Source organism: Xiphophorus couchianus, chromosome 12, assembly GCF_001444195.1.
Source record: "Xiphophorus couchianus chromosome 12, X_couchianus-1.0, whole genome shotgun sequence".
NCBI lineage: Eukaryota > Metazoa > Chordata > Actinopteri > Cyprinodontiformes > Poeciliidae > Xiphophorus > Xiphophorus couchianus.
The window spans coordinates 31,473,811-31,492,364 of NC_040239.1; the positions used below are offsets into that span (position 1 = coordinate 31,473,811).

The window sequence follows — 18,554 nt, forward strand, 5'->3', positions numbered from 1 at the left end:
CTGCCAAATGTATATTTATTCCATCCATCTACCTTGTGTTGAAGGCCTGATCTCGCCATAAATATCAACTCTGCATTTATAATGAACTTTTGCAGTAGTATTTAAAACCAAATCAGCCATAAATGTATTGAGACTTTTGGCCCATTGTGGAATATCATAATTGCAGGATATTTGGGATAATTTCTTTCAGCACAACCTCGGTTGTGTGACTCAACACTTATTTCTTTCATTGCATGTTCTGTAAATGCATATTGTACAAATCGCATACAAACTAGGACCATAAATGATGACGTGTTAACCTGTGCGTTCAATCTAAAAAAATTTGACGGGTTAGTATTACATAACGCAGATTATCAGCCAGTCTCAGTATGGTGGTGAGTACTAGACTGAAACACATCAAAGTGGTTGGCTGTAGTTAGAAAGCTATGTAACTGTTGAAACTGATTTTTCAATAATTTTGCTGATGAATGGAAGGTTGGAGATTGGCCTGAAGTTCTACAGTAGTGGTTTTTCCAGATTGTTTATTTTCTGCTTTTAAAGCCTGTGGGGGAAAACACCTGATGACAGGGATGAGTTTACTATATGAATCAGATCAGATGCAATGACAGGCTGGATTTTCTTAAGGAAAGTTGTGGGTATGATATCAAGGCAGCAGGAACTTGAACTTAATTAATTTATAATTTCTTTTAAACTTTTATATTTGAATAGTTGAAATTGAGTTATTTTTCTGCATTTGTTGTGTTTGGGCTTAGCATTGGTATTAGATGAGTGTGTATGCTCACATTAACCTTCTCATCAAGGGCCCCACACCACCTTGGACCGGCCCTGCATGATGAGAGCTGCTGCACTAGGCATCTCTCTGCTGGATTTGAAGGACAAACAGGAACATTTAATTCATGTGATACTATTGGGGACCAATCTTTTCCGTTTTGTGACTGCTGACTTTTCAATAACCACCACAGGCTGTTTTGGTCACCTGGGCTTTATGAGACAATTTTTTCTGATCTTCCAATCTTGCATATGTGAGGACCTAATGCACATGCCACACATATTTTTTTCACACAGATATATCATTCTCACTCCAATGCTCACTTAACACTCGCCTATAAAAGTGCGACTACAGGTTATATACACAAGCAGAACAAGCGCTGTGGCTTTTAAACTTGATGCCTACCTTGGTGAAGTATTATTCTCTGAAGAAAAAGAGTCCTCACACAGGATTAAAACATATACCGATACAGGTGAACTTGCTTTGCAAGAACACCTTTCAGGTAGTCTAGTTGAAGTGAAAGGTGGCACGTGTAATCAGCGCTGAGGTTCAGAACTTCAGAGATGCAGCCGCGACAGTTCAAAGGCGCTTATGGTGTGATTGGTGCAATGCCCATGGTTTTGCACTCAATTCACCGCATCATCTATAAACCTGTTTTTCAAGAACGACTCCATTCTGCCAGTGAAGTGCGGAGCACAGCAAACACTGATGCAGTCTGGGGCTAATGGTGAATAAAGAAACCTATTTAAAATAAAAACAAATAACACTTAGCCACTTTGCTTTGTGGGCCAAGGGGAAGTAGGGGAGAGTCTGGGGGGGGCAAATAAAGTCTGGTGGTCCACCAGGCTTTTAATACACTGGGGAAACCTTGTCAACTGTAGCATTGTTCATCGTCACCATGTCGTGACAAAGGACAATCACCATTTCCAACCGATAATACTGTCAAGAGGCTGTACAGAACCTTCAGGTCAGATCCTCAAGGCAGGCCAGGGCTGCACTAATAAGAAGCATCAATACTGGAAAGAAGCAAGAATTGAGCAAAACATTTAAGGACAGTAACAGCTCTGACAGGTGGCTAGGGATAAAGTTGCTCGCTAACTACAGAGCATATTACTCTGCCCTCACCACAGAGGTAGAGTAGTGAGGGCTCCACTCTGCCTCCTGCTGGATCAGCCCAATAGATTCTCTGCTCAGTTCAGCCACGTTTACATGGAGTTGCTCTTCAGTTAAACCGTAGCATTTTTGTTTCGATCCACACTAAGGTTACTATACTTAGCTAAAAAACTGAAATTGAGAAAACATTTTCTTTAACTAAATAAATAAAAACAGTAAATAATTGGGGAAAACTAACTGGAACTAAACCATACTGAAATAGATATACTATTTGTTTTTTGTTGATCAATCAATGTGTTAACATTTCGATCTGATGTGAAATAGATTCCCCCCCCCCCCCACACAAATAGTAGTCTCTGAGTGAAACTTTTCTATGTCACCTGTTGCTGAGGTGTGAAGTACTTCACAGGTGTGAAAGCCCACATGCACGGGCAGATAACAGGAAAGTAGAGCCGCTGCTTCTTCATATCGAGAGGAGCCAGTTGTAGTCATTCGGGCATCTGGTTAGGATGCCTCCTAGACGCCTCCCTTGTGAAGTGACCCAGGTTCCTCCTGGAGGAGACCTAGGGGAAGACCCAGGTCCCAGCTACAGGGACTGTGATTCTTGGCTGGTCTGGGGATTCCCCAGGAGGAGCTGGCCCAAGTGGCTGAGGAGAGGGAAGTCTGGGCCTCCCTACTTGGGCTGCAACCCCTGCGACCCAAGACTGGATAAGTGAAAGAAAATGGATGCATGGATGGATGAGCTACATGTTACATGAGCACTTCGTTTTTGGGAGACATGTTACTGTTTACAAAGATATGGAAGCCAATGGTCAAAACCGTGTGCAGTGACGAGCTAAAATTACATCGCCATCTAGTGGCCTGGCATGTTAACTACAGTGGATTCAAAGTGCCGTCTAAATGTTGAACCTTTCCAAAATTGACATCCAAAAATGCCGACAGTTTCCAGGCAGTGGTCTGGTGTAAATGGAGTCTGATGGAAGAGGCGTTTTTGTTTAGAACCAGGAGGGGACTTTTGGTTTATTGAACTTGTAAGTATTACTCTCTTGTTGTTTGCATAGTGCAGGTGCCGATCTGCATTGAAACCTTACAGTCACAAGTTGTTGAAACATGAATTTACAATAATGACAGTTGAAAACCAGTTGGAGGGCTCTGATTCCTTTAGGTGCTGCTGGACTTTGATCAGGGGTTTCACTGCACCCTCCTCAGCTCTTTGACCTTCACTTTGAGCAGAGTGACTTCTGAGGGGTTGGATGTCAGGATGGAGCCAGTATAGGCAATATGAGGGTGAGCAGCAATGTGACCCTTCTAAACTCCCCCCACTTTTCTTTATTCTGCTAAACCTAAGGGTGAAAGGACATCCCAAGCTGAGAAGTGAAACCCCAACCTGGGCCTCAGATACTGTTGCAGGTTCAGACCAAACATAAACAGCACTCAGTGGCTGTAGGTGTCTCAGTGCACTGATAGACACACTGCTTCCTCAGTTGGTTCTACTTTAGTCTTTCCCTTCAACTTTTTTTGTTGCAAACCGTGAAGGTCAGGGCTGTTGGAACTGATGTAAAGTTATCTTATATCTGGTTAATTGGTCAGAATATTTTCTCCTTTACATGAAAAGCCCCCTGTGATAAATTGCTCTTGCTGTGTGAAGCAGCTTGCGATTATAAGCTTGTGGTTTAACTCATCAATTTGCTGTGCATGTCTTACTGCAGAAAATAGTGCTTTAGGCTCCATGACTCTGTGTACATGCACTTAAGTAATGATTATTGCTGGCTGTCTGCAGCAATCAGATTTTTCTTAAATCTGTATAAACTGTTAAAGTGTTTTTCCTATTAGAGTTGGGGATTAAAAAAAGACTCTACACAGCTAGATCAGTGCAGCATTAGTTATTTTTAGATTAGCCTGAAAAAGACTGAGCTTGAAAAACTTGGAGACATGGTTTAAACCATGTTAATTGACATTTTTTCCATAGATTAGAACATAATACAATAATTCTTACAGTTTCAATAGCATAAATATTGTCTTTTTCAGTGTAAAGCTGTGGATCGAGCTGGTTTCATTTATCACCTGTTCATTTTTTTCTTTCTACACAATGAGAAATTTGTGGGGATCCTAGCGCCAGGGAAGTTCACCATGTTTATCGTGGGGTTGATTCTGATCATCTCAAGCTTTTACTTAAGCACTTAATTGCAATTTTATGCGCTAATTACCCAAATAAATGTATAAAGCATCAATAATTCATCAAGGAATTACAAAAATGTTCTCAGATGGTCATGTCTACATCTAGAATAACTTGCAGGTTTTATCATGTAAAACGATTCAATACTTTTAATAACCATTATATTTCATACTGATCCAAGTCATAAGTTCATAGAAAAAAACTTACAGATTTGACATTTTGATCATTCACAGTCATCCTCTTTCCTCGACTGTCTCTTGCCGTGCCCGTTTCCACTTCGGATTACTGTATGTGTATCTAATAAGATAAACGTAAGATTTGCTTTTAGTTTTCTTACTCTTTTAATGTGAGTGTAGTGCGTGCATCATAAAAGGCTGGAAGCTTAATGTTTGTGTGCTGACAGCCATGTGATTCCTCCCAGGTGTTTCATCTTTATTTCCAGATGTGTACACGGGGAAGCATCAGTCGCTGCTTCTGGTTTCCCTAGGAAGTAGAACTGCGGCAGGGCATGGATGGAATAATTCATTTGATGCTTTGATAAGCAATAATGGACCCAGTAAGGTATAATTCATAAGCCCCAGTTCTGTTTTGAGATTGTGTTTTCCACAAAGTGTCCCATCACCTCCCTGATCCCCCTCCCTCTCTTACAGGGCTTTTCGTATGGTTAAAAAGGGGCCTATTCATTATTTAAATCACTCCATAATTCATCCATTCCCCACCAATGCTCCCTCCGTCGTTCAGTGTTCGTCTAACACAAATTAGCATGAGCTCTGCTTGCATGTGTGGAAAACGGAGCAGAGAGCGGAAGCGAGCAGAAAGCAGCAACAGCAGCCCGTTGCAGTGGAGACGGCTCCCTCAGTCGGTCCTTCATGTGATGTGATTGTGGGTGACATATTGAGTCTAATTTGTAGCCTAAAGATCCAAACAGCTGTGGCCTATTTTTGTTTAGCTCTTGTTTAAGTGATGTCACCATTTTTTGCCGTGTAAGGCTGCCCTGGCTCTCGGCGCTCGGTGTGAGGATGTCAGAAAAATTTCAGTATGCTGCTGATGAGGAAAGCACAGACCCCTAAGATGAATCTGATAAGGCAGTTGTGGTGGTTTGTTAGACATCCTGTAAATAGTGATTGCGTTTCCATTGACCATAAATGGTCAGTGTTTACAGGTTTTATCATGTAAAGTTTTATGTCAAATTTGCACATAAAATTGTGCAAATTGGAATTACAAAAATAAATATGCTCCAGTGAAATGCCAATTTGGAAAAAAACAAAAACAACATGTTTTTTGATTAAATGTTTTTGCACTATGGTGAGGTGGTTTTTTGGCTATATCAAAATTTGTATATTTTGTAAAACTGCAGTACTACTTTGTATTGACAGAAAGGACAGAGGACAAAAGAAAGTGGTTAGAGGAAGATGGCGTCATGGTTTTTATTGACTTACTGCCTGAACAAACTTATTGATGTGTGATTTTAATTTCATTTTGTATTTCATGGAAACACTGTAATTGCCAAATTTTGTTTTTCAACATTAGCAGAATATAAATAATGCTTGGTGTACATTTGTAATGGAAATGCAGCTGTTAACAATTCAGACATGCACAGTTTCTATGTTTGACTTGGCTTTATTTTTTTAATAAAACTCAGAAATCGTACTTGTGGCATGACTTTCGTAGAACTGTAATATACTTTTGTTACACATTTTCATTAATACACAGTGATCTAGGTTTAGGGGTTGTCAGTAACTGTTCTTGCTTTTATAGCAAGAAATCTTTGACTTGATGTGTGCTGTTAATATTAGGCGTGTATTTATTTTGTAGAACTTAATGCAATCCTAAAAATACCACCACAAAAAGATGTAAGTAGACCAAGAGGACTGGAACTTTTGGATATTTTATTACTCAATCTATCGGGATGATGGTGGTGGTACGTGAGATGCTTATTTTCCTCTTAATGGTTGTTGTAAATAATCATAAAAAAGCTCAGAGGCCTGTTTTACAAAACTAGCATAGCAGGTTAAGCCAAGACTTTCGGGTTATCATGGCTTAATTAAACCTTGATTCGGTTCTACAAAAGCAGTCGCGCATAAGTTACCATGGTGATTTGTCTTGTGCAGCCAGCCTGCCCCAGACCAGGCTAACAACCAGGCTTCGTTAAGCCCGGAGCCTCATCTGTTCAGTCAGCGCTCACACCAATCAGAAACCAATGAGCTTTATCTGTGATTCTGTCTTATCTGTCTGCTTCTGTCTTCACTATCACATATTAAAATACCTCATTTTATTTTAGTACTCAGTCAAGCACTATAATTATTTTACCTTTTTGATTGTAGAAAATACCATTATTAAATTTAAAATGATCCATATGGACTATGTTACTGTTTGATTGTGTTTCTGAAGATGTCTGTTCTAGTTTGACAGAAAGGCCTTTAATAGACTATTGCAGTGATCAAGTGATTATAGAAATGACTGATAAAGAAACAAATGTTTTGTAATCAAGTGAAGTAACATTAGTTGTAACATTCTTTACATACTTCACTGATGAATTTTAATGAGACTTAATACAACATTTACATTGTAAATTAACTTTAGTTTTGGCATATAAATAAAAGAAGCACAGTTTTCTGCTGCTAGTAATATACATTTTATAAGCTCTGTTTCAACTTATCTTCTGTCTTTTAATTAAAGCCAAACTGTCTTTGCGCTAATATAAAAGCATCCCAACTCAAACAGGAAGTTTACTATAGGTTAAACAAATTTAAAGCAACATAGGCAGGGACCTTATACATTGTTAGTCCAAGTCATTTGCACATTTTAGTAAACTTTTTTATCCACATACTCTCCAGGTACTGCAAAAATGTTCTTATATAGTCTTGACCTGTTGTCTTATATTTAATCTTGATCTCTCTGGTCCAGTACTCAATAGAGTCAAATCTTACATAAAGAACAGGGATTTCAAAATGTAATGTTTGAATTGTTGGCTGTGTGGTGTCTCTTATGACTTTGGGTTTTTATGAGCTGCCTTGTTGGTGAAATGTGTCATACAAATAAACTTGGATTAACTCATGTTTTTTCTGTATGAATATCGAAAAGATGTGCAACAAAAAAAGAGCGACATAAATGACTGCTGTCAGATTCACGTTATATCGTATGAATATGAGTATGTTGGCAAGGTCCTTTTGGTTTCCACTGGTCATTTATTAGGTTAAAGTTGTTTATTTTAGCAAATAACATGTATGATTATTATGTTTTTTTAGTTAAAAATGTATATTTTGGGCTAATTACACATTCAATCTACTTTTGTTTGCTGTTGCATAGCAGTTTTTATTGAGTATGATGATTTTCAATTCCTCATAATACTGCATCAAAAGATGTTCATTTTATGCACACAATTTTTCTAGCGCAGCATCAGTGGATCTGTGAGATCATCAGTTTCATGATCTCTTGAAGATGTATGTAGACTTGCTTTCACCTGAATTACTTAAGTCTGGCTCGACATAGCTGCACCTACTAAACCGTGTTTGGATTACTTAAGTCTGGCTCGACATAGCTGCACCTACTAAACCGTGTTTGGCAATCAGGATGAACTGATGGCGCTATGTCAAACCTGGCTTTATCTCTTATCTTGGATTTTGTTATCCTACTTTGTGAAACAGACCTCTGGACTCAGATTTGTTCATGAGGATCCAGAATGCTCAGCTGCCTCTTTTACACCAGCAGCAGATTGGTCAGTTGTGTTGCTGCTGTGGGAGTAAACAAGTTTGTGTAGAGCAAAGCTTAAGTTGAACGCAGAGCCCTCCTGAGTGTGGAGGGGGGCAGTTTTGTGAGCTGAGGCAGCAGTTAGGTCACAGTTGTAATTTGTGAAACTGTGATGGATATTTATACATCCAATGCAGGATATCATTCACAAGCTACACACTGGGCTCTGGATCACAGATCTCATTGTTATTAACTCTATTTCTCTTCCTCTCTGCTTCAGTAGGCATGGTTTAGTTGTTTTGTTTGTTTAAGCACAATAAAATTTGCAGTTTTGGAAAAAAAAATGAAAATTTTTCTTATTTGCACTGATACTCTTTGTTGTTTTCAGCATAGCTCCACAGGGGCCACTGCAGACTCCGGTGGAAAGCAGAAAATCATGTTTTCAGTTTGGAAGCGTCAAATACCTGTCTGCGGATTTATTTTTGATGTTGTGTTGTTTGTGAAAAACAGAGATGTGAAAATTGTCTACAGTAAACCAAGTTAGCTTAGCTAAAGACCTAAACTTATAATGTTTTGGGTCTATTCCCTCTGGTTTTTTGCTAATTACTTATATACACACATACATAAACACGCACCCCCCCCCCACACACACACACACACATATAGTTGTTTTGATGACATGCTTTGTGAGATTGTTGTGGCTCCTCTCACCCACACATCGTATGAATATGAGTATGTTGGCAAGGTCCTTATGACCTAATGGCCTGTGTGTGTGCAGTCTAGTTTACTCTTTGGTCCAGTCAATTCCAACATATCAGCACACTGTGAATGAAAGTGAGAATGAATCTTCTCCAATTCAAGAAAACAGTCACATTTAGTTTATTGTAAAAGAACTGAAGTACAACCAACATCCAAACACTAAAGTTAATTCCAGTTACAATGCCAGTGAGTCAAACCTGCCTCTTTCTAGATCTAGGAGAAATCTTGTTTTTTTTGTTTTGTTTGTTTTTGTTGCGATAGATGAACTCTAGAACGTTGGCGATACACCCACACTAACAGTGGTCTGCTAGCATCAGTGTGATCCTGATCTGGGTTCAGTATGCATACCTGTTTCTTTTTCCAGTGCAGGCCTCTGCATGTCAGAAAGTTTTCCAGCTAAGCACATAGACATAACATCACTGGTGAATAATTGTTCAGTCTCATAGTTAAAGTATGGCCAGACATTCTGACTCTGATGATCATGTTTATTGATAAAACTTTGGTTTCTGTTTCCACAGATGCAATTAATGAAAGTAACCTGGGTGAGTAAAAATTCTTTTGTGTTTTTCTGAAGAGCTGCAAGATGAAAGCTATTTAAGATACCAACAAAATTTGGAATAACCTGGAATTCTTTGTGTTTTTTTCACTGCTGCCATCACCAATTTCACTACTATTTTCACTGCTATTTTACAACCATAATTAGCAATTTGAAATAGTTGTTTAATAATCTCAACATGGAAGATCTCACACCATTTTCAGATCCATTGCTCTGTCCCTTCTCTCCTTCATGACCTTGTTGCAATGCGTGAACCTACTTGGCTTTAATAACATGTACCGACTCTGTAGCCAACCCTGGCTAGGCAACCATATTTTCTGGACTGGACTAACCCTAACCCTTCCGAGCACAAGTGGCATCAGTCAAAAAAATGTTGTAAACAGGAAAAAGAACATAAGACTCACTGGAGTATAAGTTACATTTATTTAGAAATTTTCAAACGTGAGGTGTGTCTGGTCGGGAAGAGCTGCACTCTGCCAGTGAAGAGCACAGCAGAGCGGAGACGCATGCAGTGTAAATCCAGGGTGATAGACAAGCACCAGTAACGCCAAGAAGGTCTGCCTGCAATTCATTTATATTAGCTTTATATTAGCTTTCCTCATGGCTGCAGACAGTGATGTTTTATCATTGGTTTACGTCTGTCAGTATGAATTATTATTTAATGTATATGTCAAAAATACAACATGAAGAGGACACAAAAAAAACCAGATATAAAGTCGCTCCTGACTACAAGACACAGGACAAGCCAAACCCAAACTATGAATAAAAGTATGGTTTTTTGACTGTACTCAATTTTTTTTCAACCGCATTTTTTCCCCCTGTAAAAATGAATTTTCTTCTTCACGAGCTGAGAAATTCTAATCAAATACTGTTATAGTATTATTGCCACAGACTGTTACATTAAAGACATGGGAATTAACTGGAAGGACATCCTGAACATGGCTAAAGCAGTGTTTGCTTTGACACTATTTTCCTTTCTGTCATTAACTCCTTATCATCTCCTGAGATTTTTTGCTGATTTATCACATTTGCTCAAAGACAAAGAAATTAAGTCTATTTTTTTTGGTAGTTTGAGTTTTATATGGAGAGACAGACAATTAACCAAATTCCAAAATAACCAAAATAAAAAAGAACTGCATTATAGTTAAAAACATGGATTTTCAGATCTTTAAGATAAGTGGGTCTTTGATCCCAAAGCAAAACATGACAGAACTTGACAGACAAAACAAGAGCGTTGGTAAAATGTTTTATCTATTTGGTCACCAGGTCTCCAGACCGTCTCTCCAGGAGAGATTTAGACCCACTCCTCCTTCGATAAGTTTTTAAATTCTTTAGGTTTTTCTTGCTCCCACTTGTTAGGCAAAAGTTTTAACTTCCCACAATCCTTTCAGTATAGTTGAGGTTCAGAGACTGGCTGTAATCTAATGTGTTTCATCTTTAGCCGTTCCTTTATTACATTTCTTACTAGGTTTTGGGACATTGTCACCCAGAAGACCCACCCACAACCCATGTAATACATTCTTGATAAGAGAAAAGGGTTCTTCTAGTTGGGTCTTCAGTGTAGCAAAGTCTTTATGTAAACTTATCAGACAAAAAAGTCTGAAACAAAGTTTTCCACTTCATGCTTAATAAATGTACGAATTGTAGTGTTTAGCTCATACTGTCACTTTTCTTCTTATATAAGCAAACTTATAAGAATAAACATTCTTTACACCAAGAACTTTTATTTTGATATCATTTGATAAGAAAATTATTTCTCCCAAGCTTTGTCTGAACCACTAAAACTTCACTGGCAAACTTTAGACATGCCTTTCAATGTAATAGCATGCAGTACAGTGTTCCCATTAGTTAGATTGGGAACATTGTATACTTGATGACTGTGCTCCCAACCAGCTTCAGATCAATAAACTCCTCCAGTTGTTGTGAACTTGTTTTTCTCATAATTATTGAGGGGAGATCTCCAGACTCAGAGCAACTGATGGTCATTTTACATTTCCTCCATTTTCTAATAAAATTTTGTGCCATTTTGACAATGATTCAGATTCTGTAGCCCATTCCAACTGATGTCCAGTGTTCCTGTTCTCCTGGTGACCGAAAGAAAGTAGAGTAAACTTACTTTGTGTGATGGTGATCTTTAAAGACATGACCTGCTGAAGTAAAGAATAGCATTCATAATTAGTTGATAGTAATCTGCATATGGGCACTTAACTAATCTGAGTCACCCAGTGACAAATCAGCTGGCTTGTTTTCCGTGATATTCTGTCTCTTCATAGTAAAATGAAACTGCAAAAGGTGGACACAGTATTGTTTTTAAGTAAGTAAGCTTCTAACGTCTGCAGGGGACAAGTATTTTCTCTTCTGTAACCATCAAACTGAAAGTTTTTTTCTCCTCTTTCTCCAGACAGGAACTCTCTTGCAAATAAGTTGGTCTAAAAAGATTACCCCTTGTTACAATTCAGAAGCTTCACCCAATTACAGTATACATACGGGTCCTGTTTTGCATTTTGTATTATATTTGTTGTAATAGCAATAATATTAGTGATAAAGCAATAGCTGAGGAAAATGAAAATGCTGAAACTAGAGATGTAGTTTCAGCATCTCTAGTTTCAGAGTAAACAGTTTTGTTTTTGTGCCAGTATGCAGCCAGTCAGGTATGTGCCTGTACTGATTCAGATGTATGATTAAACAGAGCAGAGGCTGTGGGCTGCAGCATGGAAATTTGTAACATTCCACCTACTTCAGGGTGGGATGATCCTGGACAAACCTGCCCGGTGCTGCCTGCTAAAAATCCCAGTGGGCTTTAATCTGCTTGAAGTAGAAGATGAGAGGACTTTACTGCAAAATGCCATTTCACACAGTGTCAAGTACACAGCACATTTCTCCTAATGCTGCTGCATAATATCACTGGGAGAGCTGCTGCATGGAAACTGTATTAAATGTTTGGTCACGCTCCAAAAATGGATGCAAATTCAGCCTCATTTAATTTTTTTTGTTTTTTGTTTTTTGGTTAAAACAAATTGTTTTAACCAAAATTACAGTCAACTTGTATTGTGGGATTTATCATGAAAATATTTTAAGAAATTAAATCTGTCCCACATTTTCCAATATTATTTCAGTTATTGGGATGACGAGCAGAATATTTATCTTAGTAAAAGTATTTAATTATTATGTTCCAAGTAGAACTAAGATTAATACTTGCAATGTTGCAACCCAGACTTATTTCCCAGTTACACAATTAAGTTTCCGTGGTGATCTGATGACAACACATGAAGTTGGTTCTGGGTGAGTCTGTCTAATCCAATCCTTACTCAGCAGCAGTGTAGAAAAGAGTTCCCTGATGATGGAATCTGTTGCTTTAAGTCAGGGAGAACCTGTCCAGAGATAACCCATTGAGAGATGGAAACAAATAGTAGGGCTGGACAATATGACTAAAAATGTTCCACAATATAAGCTCTTTATCAGTCAATATCGGTAATTATTGATTAGGTATTAGTTTTAATTATCTGAAATACTGCCTAACTGGTGGCGTGAACTTTCCTGTTTTCACTATGTAATGAGGCATGGTAGCGAAACCTTTAAAGGCTTCTGAGCTGGTTATTCAACAGGTTGTTACTAGGTAATCAAAGAGTGACTAAGTCAGGCTACATTAACACTGCAGCCAGAAGTGACTTAAATCCAATTTATTTTGTCTTAACAGTACTTGTATTTGATCTTTTTATAACAAAACAAGTCGGATTTTTACAGATGCGACCCAGGCCAGTTGGATATGTGTTCCTAAATCTGATACTTAGATGTTTTTAAATGTTACCTGTGTCTGTATGGCCATTCATCCGACCTGAACGTCATTGATACTTCACAAACATCACGTGTCAGGACTTAAACGACCTGACACGTGGTAGTGGGAAGAAAGACAACAACCATGGTGGAAGATAATGAGGATCAAGTTGTTACTGTGCTGGCTCCAGCTGGACAGCAACTTTAAAATCGCAAGAAAACCTGAACACTTCTTTTTTGTGGCAGTTGCTAAAACACAGCACGCTCGCTAAGTGTTTCTGCTTAACTGCTTGTTTATGCAAAAAAAAAACAAAGACAAAAAAAAAACTTATTTGCAGGGCAAAGTGCCACAAGAATGAGTTCAAAATGAAATATGAAAAGTTCTAAAAAACTGAAATGAAACTTAACCCATTGTTGTTCCCAGTCCTCATGACAACTTGTTCCTCTGAAATGTTCAGGTTGAAACATTTGACTACAACTAGCTGCTGATGTGTGTTCCTGTCAAGCTACCAGGCATGAGAGTTTTCCCCAACTGACGCAGCAAAATTGACTTATCGTAACAAATGTGTTATGATAAACATGTTTTACAGAAGTTTTGTAATCAGTTTCATGAAGCTTGTTACATTTTCTTCAGGCAGACAATAGAAAGACAATAAATTAAAACAATGATGCTATAAATTATTACAAAGTGGCCTTGAGCTGATCACAAACACTTAGAAAGAAATGAGTTCTGAACAGCGATATGAAGCACCACTGAAGTTTCATCAGTCTGGAAAACATGCAGAGAGTAAAAACATCTTGGTGGGCGTAGCTTCACAACAATTAGCTACATTTAAAATAAGCAAAGTATTGTAGATGTTTACACCTTCAATTATTTTTGATGTTTTTCTCCTTATCAGTTGATTCTTCAAAGAGCATTTTTCCCTGGCCCATATAATACACCTAAAAACATCCTTCAGTAAAATCTCATCACTGAGATGACACCTTAAAATTACAGGAAAAACGGTGAGAAGATGTAGACACATGCAAACACTCTGTAGCTCTGATAAAAGCCAAACGCCACACCTGACATCTTTATTTTGCTCCATATTTCAGTGTTTTTGATCAGACTCTGAGCCGCTGAAACTCTCAGGACTGAATGAAGGTGTGAATCAGTGCGATTCAGACGACTCCTGTGTGCTTTGATCATCTCATCACAGAGAAGAGCTGCTAACACAAGTATCTGTAGAAAGAAGAATGTTATTTGAGCAGCTTGTATAAAGTTAGTGTAGTGTGTCAGCAGCTATATTGCACATTAAGTGTGATGTTAGAATGATAGTGTACTAGACTCAAATGGCAGGCTTTGAGTGTGACATGTCGGCTTTAAGGGAGGCTTCCCAGGTCTTACTGATACCGTGGCCCTGAGGTGCAAACCACTTCAACAAATTACAAAAACACAACATCATTAATGATGCACAATTACAAATTCAAATACACAATATTAACGAAGTACAATTACAACTTACAAAAACGCTACATTAAAAAACAGAAAGGGTATGTCCCAGTCGGAGACCTGAGAAATCACTGATTGGACGACAGTGCTATAGCGTCCGCCATATTGAAAGTGGCTTATCTGCCGCCAAGCTAATACGAGTAAATGGGCCGAACTTTGTAAAGTGCCATTCTGCAAAGTATTTTAAGTTAATGAATGCCACTGACACAATCTCTCACACACTATTATATTTAGGAATGAAAAAAAAAAAAACTAAGGACAACTTTCAAACTTTTTGATGTGATTATTTAATTGTTTTACGGCACAATAATTACTGTACATTTGATACAGCTGATTCTGATAAATCGTTTTTATTAATGAACACACACACACACACACACACACACACACACACACACACACACTCACACCTTTACAGTTGTGTATTCATGAACATATTAACACAATTCCATAATTCAGTGTGCATTTGCTATCTCAAGATGTGAATAAAAAACCATAACTAACATTTTTAGGCATTTTATTATAAAGACAAACTTTGGTAATAATTGTCAAACTTTAGCTACATATTTTTACTTTTAAAAAATAATTATTACAGTGTAATATGTCAACTGTGCTGTCAACAGCAGTGTGAACAAAATCTAACAGACTAAATTATTTTTAATTTCTTTACATAAACTGTCAAAATACCCTAATACTTCAAATTGAGAAATTTTACTTAAAATGCACAAAAAAGTGAAGGAAAAAGTGTACAGTACATTACAAATTTATTTATATTATACTGGCAACACAGAGCACAGGCAGGGGTTCAATCTGCTGGTCAAGCTGGGAGCAGTTTGGTGACTGGACCTTCTGAGACATCTGGCTACCCACAGATTAAAGCGAATGATAAAAATTATCTAACAGTGTAATAGAAAATACATTCCTGATTCAATCACATTCAAGAAAAAAAAACAACATATCTTCACCATACTGGGGCATTGGCTTAGTATCTAAACACAGACATTGTGGAGATGAGACAAACAGCGACTTGTCTTGTGAACTTCTAGGTAACCATGGCAACAATAAACCAACGGCAAAAGCGCCCGATACAGGTTTCTCATTGCCTCTCCCTCCTAAAAAAAAGTGCTCCTAAATATGTAAATTCTGCACTATTTAAATGAAACAATGTCCATTTTTAAGACCCGCAAACATGCAGCTGTTGTATCCATGTAAACGTCATCATTAATGTTTACTTAGCAGCCGTCCATCAAACTTTTTCCCACCAAAGAGATTGCTAATGCAGCGGCCAACAGGTGACACATCAGCTTCCTGCAGCTTGAGGTAAGGCAGAGCATGTCTGTGATATCATCGTCTCCCTGCTGAATCCAGGGCGACTACTGTCCCTGCCTCCGTGATTAAAGGTCTCCTCAGAGCGTAATGACAGAATTGTGTTCCCGTCAGTTCCTGCTGCTCCGAGTGGGTTAATAGTCACGTTAGCCCACGCAGCGTGTCATTAGCTCTCCACCCGTAGCCCAATCAGGGGAAAGTCTGTCATTTTGATTCTAAATCACAGGGCAGGAGGGCTAGAGATCAGTCACACCGGTACCCTGAAACTCTTATGTTTCCGCCCACTCTTCCTCACTATGCTTAATATGCACCATCCTACACATACCGTATTAACGCGAAGGAATTACTGTGACATGGACTGGAGGAAGCAAATGGAAGCCAAAGAGTGGCACTTTGATGGGCGGCTGATACGAAAATCATTCTATCAAAATCATTATTTGAAACCCACTGCTCATTTCTGACTGTGATCGGATGATTCATGCTTATCACGCTGATGATTAGCAGACTTGCGTCGCATCCATCAGAGCTCAAGCTAATCTGCTTTGATTATTAGCCTCTAAGCCTTCCTTCCATGCTGGGCTTGCTGAGCGCAGAGTGATGAGAAATTACAATCTCCTCATATTTGTATTAATCTGTCTATGCTTACTTGTCAAACTGATAATTGCCTTGCCCATCGTGCAGATAGCCCCCACAAAAGTATGTTTGCAGTTTTTCTCCAACTACATAGAACATTTTACTTAACTCTCTACCATTATATTGTACCAGTTGCTTGAAATCAGTTGAACAGTGTGACGGCAGTGACAGCCTTAGACTCACCTGGTTTATATTAGCTTCAGCTGGTAAGCTTCTCGTCGGGGATGGAGTTGGGAGTCGACTAAACACTAGTTGCGGTTCCATTACAAATTTGCACAAAACTTTGTCAATATTGTGTTAATTTCGAAAAAACAAAATTTTGCAATTGTGGTGTTTCCATTAAATAAGAAACGCAATTAAAATCACCCGTGAATAAGTTTGTTCACACAATCGGTCATTAAAAAACATCCTGCCAGCAGGAAGCAACTACTTCCTGCTTGCTTCCTGCTTGTGGTTTGTGCCACTGGCAACTCCCGGTTGCTGAACATGATTCATGTGATGGGGGGAAAAAAAGTGTCTCCAATGCAGTTTTGCAAAATAAACCAATTTTGATATGGCCAAAAAGACTGATCCTAGCATCAAAACTTTTTATCAAAAATTATTTTCTTCCAAAAGTGCATATGTTTTCAAAATGTCAAATTGTGCAATTATCTTGTCAATAGAAACACGGTTACTGTTTTTACCATATTAGAATTTATTGGCAGAAACTGAAAAGGTTCTTCATTACAGTTGCAAGACATTTACAATTTAACCTAAAATGCACAAATTACACAACAGCCTACGTTAAATCTGTATGTGTTAGACAAATGTGAAGCCAAAAGATAAGTCTTTGGTGATTGTATTGAATTAAAGAGCTGGTTAATGAGCTGGTTGTTGAAATTATTTTATTATCTATTGATTAGCAGGTGTGACAACCACTGTATGAGGAGGAGTTTTTTCAGTTTGCTAGTTGGAAGCATACAGACATGAGTCAACACAATGTCATATAGAGAGCATCTCAGGATGATTAAAAATATTAAAGGCTGTTTGTGTGGAAGGATGGACCAAAATCACAAAGCTAGTCTCTTCATACAGGAGGCGTTTTGAAGCTATTACCAGCAAATGCTTTTATTTTTTTACACAGTATTCAGTAACTGTTAGTAAGTGTTCAATACTTTTTCCTTCTGTCATTTTACATTATGACACAGCTTAATTTCTGAGCTTATTTGCTTTGGTTTCTTTATGTAGATGGGTTATTTGGAATTTTACCAACACCTGGTGAAAATTTCATTTTAATAGCACCTTTAGTAATATGTTTACTATGAAAAATTATGATGTATCTAATATCTATTTTGCTTGCTGCGTAATGCAATTTCTGAATTACTTTATGCCCATGATTCTGTTTGAAAACTTCTTCACAAGTAGAAAACATTCAAGATGTGCTGATTGGATGACACCTGAGCAAATTTTACCCAGACAGAAATCACCAAAACCCACTAGAGTTTCATCTCAGGCTTTACATTTCTTTATATGTTGGAGTTTATGGATTATGCAGAATGTCTTGAAGAAAAGAGCATAGAAACCAGTGTCTGAAATTTAGTTTGGAGAATGAACAAATGGAATTACAAACATTTTCTTTTTTTACTTATTGTCCCCACCGCCTGTCACCTTAATATTATTGTGTGCTTACTTGTCAAACTGACAGACTTTCCCCTGATTTTTGCCTTTAACAAAAATCCATATTTGCATGGGGGAAGGTGAACGCCATGACTGGGATATCTACATAACGGTTTCAGCATAACTGTTGTTTCAGTTACACTGAATTGTGCTCTAAGACAATTCCCAGAATTTCTACACCCCTGATTGATTGTCTGATTGAGTGAGTTAGTTGCCAAACTAGCTTAGCTGGACTCTAATTTGAGAGGCTAAATCCTTTCCTCTGCCTACATCCCCCAGAATGCTGAGGTGGTAGTGTCTACCTACTAGTAATGCTGGTGTAGTCAGCATTACTAGTGATAATCAAATGTCTTCCTCATTGTTATTTTGGGTTCTGTGTGGAACTGAAATGTTTTTAAACCTTCGTTCCAAACAGTCTGGTCAGATGGACTTATGTCTAGTAGAGGAAATGTGTCTTCAACATGATGAAAAAATACAACATAAAACTGAAGTTATTATGCAGACTTGCATTTACTGTAACTGCATTTTAGCATTTGTTGTATGAAAAGTGGAGTAATATTTATAATTCAAGCTAGACATGAGGATTATGGTTGCATGTTAGCAAAAATTG

The 18,554-nt window shown here is 38.0% G+C and overlaps 1 long non-coding RNA gene across 1 annotated transcript in view; it reads left to right on the forward strand.

The window, feature by feature from the left end:
• Positions 1–9,093, forward strand: part of LOC114155025 (uncharacterized) — a 62,731-nt gene extending 53,638 nt beyond the window's left edge. The window contains exon 4 of the long non-coding RNA XR_003597662.1: positions 9,026–9,093. This is a non-coding gene — a long non-coding RNA (uncharacterized LOC114155025). The remainder of the gene's footprint in view (positions 1–9,025) is intronic.
• The last annotated feature ends 9,461 nt before the right edge of the window (positions 9,094–18,554 follow it).